This window comes from Protopterus annectens, chromosome 10.part0 (assembly GCF_019279795.1).
Source record: "Protopterus annectens isolate FY-2018-M chromosome 10.part0, PAN1.0, whole genome shotgun sequence".
Classification (NCBI taxonomy): domain Eukaryota; kingdom Metazoa; phylum Chordata; order Ceratodontiformes; family Protopteridae; genus Protopterus; species Protopterus annectens.
In genome coordinates this window covers 976,385,190-976,390,309 of record NC_056744.1, presented here as the reverse complement: position 1 = coordinate 976,390,309, position 5,120 = coordinate 976,385,190, and positions in this window count along the sequence as shown.

The following is a 5,120-nucleotide window of genomic DNA, read 5'->3' as shown; positions in this document are numbered from 1 at the left end:
TAAATATGACCATTTTTAAATTATTTTTGTTTATTAATTCATGTATTCATTCATTTATGTATTACTACAATACCATGAACTTATTATTATGCAAATCAGGAACAAAAGATTTGCATGACAAAAAACAAAAATCAAGAGAATTCTGTAAGCATAGTAAATAAATTAAAACTGCTTAAGGATGTTATGTTTTATTTAAAAAGGCATAAAAGTTTTAAATGAAATACAACATTCCATTTTAATTTATTAATTAGTCATTGATAGTTATTAGGCAAGGAGTATACAGACAAATATGCTTCAATATTTGTATATCTGAAGAAGACATTGTACTGCCCAAACTCAAATGTTTTATTCAATAAATATTTACTTCACAAGCTTTCTAGTGATATTTTAATGCTTGTTAACATTTAATAATTCACGACAGCTGATTTGGCACTTTAGAACTTTGCTATAATCACTTCGCTGACTGGAAATAATTTGTAAGACATCATATGATTTAAGGAAAAAATGAAACTGATTTATAAAGCTATTCTAGAACTTGAATTTTTGAAGAATAGAAATATTACTTTAATCATGATATTTGTTCAAAGTCAACTTTTAAATGGCATTGCTGGAAGACTATTTAAGATGTGAGACATGGCAAATGTTAATATACCTGAAGAAATTATGATACAAGCAAAAAATTATATGGACAGAAAATGACATTTGAAACTTACATGACTGCAATGCCATAAGGACTAGTGCTGATACAAATATGGACTGTGGTATCGACAGACATACTTTTACAAAATGTGACAAATTAATTTAAAGATATTTTAGGAGGTGTAATTGAAGATGAGAAAAAAAAATTAGAAGCTGTGATGGAAGTTTAAGGATTTTAATAGACTATAAAAGTACCGAAACTATGAAAAATATAAATAGATTGCTAATTGGGGCTAATCAAAAAGATACAGAAAAATGAAGTTAAAACCTCCAGAAGAGATATAAATGATTACCTAAAGAGAAATATATTTTAATAAGGAAATAGGAAAATTAACACTTTGCAATCTTATGAAACTTACAGAAATACTGACATAAATATTTATGTAAGTGGATGAAATGCAAAAATGACATATGAAACAGATCTATTTTTTCACAACTATAGCAGAATTCAGCAAAACAACAGAAATTAAGTTCCATGCCATGTCAGCCTAAGTGGTTGTGAAAAATTACTGAAATCAAGTAGTGGGAACTAAATGCAAAATGGTAATACAGATATGGCACAAGTGGTCATAGCAAGCTACAATCAGGAATGAGACAACTGAAAGGCAGATAGTGGCTCAGTCACATAAACATGTTCAAGTAATTGGAAAGTCTACTGACAGGTAATATGAGCAGGGCAATTTGTCAAATATTTAATCTGTAAATTTTACAAAGAGTGAATCATGAGTACAGGAAAAGGAAAGTTTAATACTGTTAGTAAGCTTCACTAGAAATTTGAACTTAAAAGTAACACTTATACTCAAAATCTCTAGCCTGTGAGGAGTTTAAAAAACAAAAAATTTTATTCCAATAAACAATGCATCAATAAAGTAATTTAGAAATGTGAGTGAAACACAGGGGGGGGGGGGGAGCGAGAAATTTCTAGTTATAAAATTTCTGCCCAAATGATTATATTTCAAAATGACAGTCCCTATGAATTGGAAACTTGCATGCCTTAAGACATAATGATAAGACAATCATTAGGCATGTTGCTATGGATGGTGCTGTTGCTATGACAGATGCATATTTTTATATTCCAAACTTGAACAAATTACATCCAGTAATACTATAACAATATTTGGGTTCCTATTAGAATGACGAAAATGCATTTTGTCGACTGCGTTTTCATCGACACATGTAAGTCGAAAAGGCAAAACAGAGAAGCGGCTATTCAGCGAATTCTTTCCCTGGGAAAGAAGTCGCTTGACTGCTTTGTTGCTTTGCCATGTTCTGAAGTGTAGTGTGGTCCCTTGTTCGGTATAGGTCCCGAGCGAGAATATGCAACAGTTACTGACCTTAGGGTTAGGGTGCAGGTTAAGGTAAGTGCATATGTATGAAAGTGTTTACTGTATTTTTATTTTGCGTTAGATGTATGGTTGAGTTACGTGTGTATGTGTATGTGTATGTGTTTTCAGCTGTTTACTTTTGTTTTGGGGGGGTTAAGGCAAGTGTGTATGTGTTTGGAACTGTTTATGTAAATGTGTGAGAGTTACTGACCTTAGGGTTAGGGTGCGTGTTAATGTAAGTGCATATGTTTTTTTTTCATTAGATGTATGGTTGGCTCATAGGTTGGTATTAGGCTATCAGCCCTAGGGCCTATACAAGCCTAGCCATAACAATTCCCTGGCTATTTCTTCCCACACTATTTACTTCCCTGGACCCTGTCTAGCAGGGTTATGTGCATATGTGTATTTAGTTGTTTACTGGTTTTTGAGGGGGTATAATTAGGGTTAGGGTATGTGTATATGTGTTTGGAAGTGTTTAATGTTTTTTTTTTTGGGGGGGGGGTTGGAACAGCAATTTCTTTCCCTAGGAAAGAAATCACTGTTCTGTGGTTTCAACATTTTCAGCTTTCGCTGAAAATGTGTCGATGAAACATCATTCGCTGTTTTCAGCGTTCGGTGTTTCAATATAGACCCCAATATTTATATATGAGTATAAAATATGACATCTATACACTCAGTAAAGAAATAAGAACAAGTGTGATTATTTCTGGATGAAGAATATGAAATGTTCAGTTCTATATGGGCTACCATAAGATCATGAGAATTTATAAGACAAGGAGTAGTACTGCATTTTACTACTACTACTAATAATAATAACAATAGCAATAAAATAGTAATTACAGAAGTTCATCACAGACTTTTGTTAAACACCTACTGCCTCAGTCATCATAGACTTTCTAGGGTTTCACAAGCATAAAAGAAACACAAACTTATATAAAAACACCAATTAATAAACAATCAGATAAGACCAGTTAAATTAATGTTTTCCAATTAAAATCACTAATAAAAAACCTTAAGTCTTAAAGTATTGAATTTCATAATCAGTGCATCCTTTCTCTCTCAGTACTCTCATCACATATATCTAAGCCAACTTGACACAGAATAGTGGCGCTTAAACCTTCAACATTCCTGTTATGTTTGCTATTACAGTGAACTGCAACAGTATTATAATCAACATTAATTCTTATGTCCCTGAGGTTTTCCAGCAATCATTTTAGACCAAATATTAAATCACATTTTTTTTCAGGGGACAGGCCCCCCTGCACCCCTGAACACCCTGCTAAGTAACATATACCAACTCCAAGATCACACAAAACAGAGGTAAGGACAAATTCCCTTAAGCTGCTGCAGTTCGGTCTAGCACAAAAGGCAGCCAGCTAAAATTCCATTAAGGAGAATGTCCATTCATATTAGGATTCACTTTTTACAGCAGTAAAAAGATTCACTCATATGACTGCTCATTTTTCTAAACCCGAGCCATATCTATATCTATATCTATATCTATATAGATACATATATATATATATATATATATATATATATATATATATATATATATATATATATATATATATATCATCATCTTCTTCTTCTTTGGGCTGTTCCCGTTGGGGTCGCCACAGCGGATCATCTGTTTCCATTTCTTCCTGTCCTCTGCATCTTGCTCTGTCACACCAACCACCTGCATGTCCTCTCTCACCACATCCATAAACCTCATCATAGGCCTTCCTCTTTTCCTGAAACCTGGTAGCTTCATCCTTAGCATCTTTTTCCCAATATACTCAGCATCCCTCCTCAGCACATGTCCAAACCAACGTAATCTTGCCTCTCTGGCTTTGTCTCCAAACCTTCCAACCTGGGCTGACCCTCTAATATACTTATTCCTAATCCTGTCCACCCTCATCACACCCATTGCAAATCTTAACATCTTTAACTCTGCCACATCTAGCTCTAACTCCTGCCTTTTGCCACTGTCTCCAACCTATATAACATAGCTGGTCTCACTACCCACTTGTAGACCTTCCCTTTCACTCTTACTGGTACTTGTCTGCCACAAATCACTCCTGACACTCTTCTCCACCCAATCCTATATATCAGGTTGCATGAACACTTTAGAGCATAAACAAGTGTATCTTCCTATTGTTTTAAATGACTTGACATCAATTTATTTTTTCATAGTCATGCAATATTTGCAACTGATACACTTGCTACAGGGATATGTATCCCTGTCATTTAAATTAATAATTCTAACTTCTGAAACACTAAAATTACTGTGTACTAAATAATCAAACATATTTTGCCTCTTTTATAAGAAAATACAAACCAAATCAGAGATAGCCACCCAACAGCATAGACCCAGGCTTCAGATGATTGTTACTGTTGGAGACCCCCAACCCCATGTGCAACAATGGGAAAAAGGGGTTGCAGATGGATGGATAGATAAGAAATAACAGACATACTAGGAGATAAACTTTTTAAATTATCTTCCTTCACAATACTACAAGCCTTCATTACAATTTGTTTCAAATATATAGGGAGCAAATCATATTCCAAAACATAATATCACTTATTGATGTCCTTCTATTCCCATGTTATAGTATTCATAACATGAGGGAGATCCCTGCCTAGGTAACCCAAACTTCCAGCCAGTATACCAATGACTTAAGCTACTGCAAGGTACATGCAACATTGCACATAGAATAGCTGATGTCAGCCATAAAAGTGACATCTGCAAGTACCATGATCAGAACTTCTCTCCCACCAGTCGAAACTACAGCTTCCACCATTCATCTGATTGCCAAAAGTTTTTCTACTAATTCAGATAAGCACCCTATTGGGGAAAACCTTATTACACTTTTGCTACTGCATGCTTGATAGAGGTTAATGCCATCCAAAAAGGGCAAGTGCCACTGTGGAAGTCAGATTCCACACAAAGACAACCATGATCAGTGTCTTGTCTGTCTGGGTTCCGATCATGACTACATGTCCTGTGCCATCTGTCAGGTGTCCATCCCTAAAACACTCTGCAGTCATCTGGCTGCCCTTAATATATATCTTGAAAACCAGAGACTAAAGTAACTAGTGCTTAGTATGGAA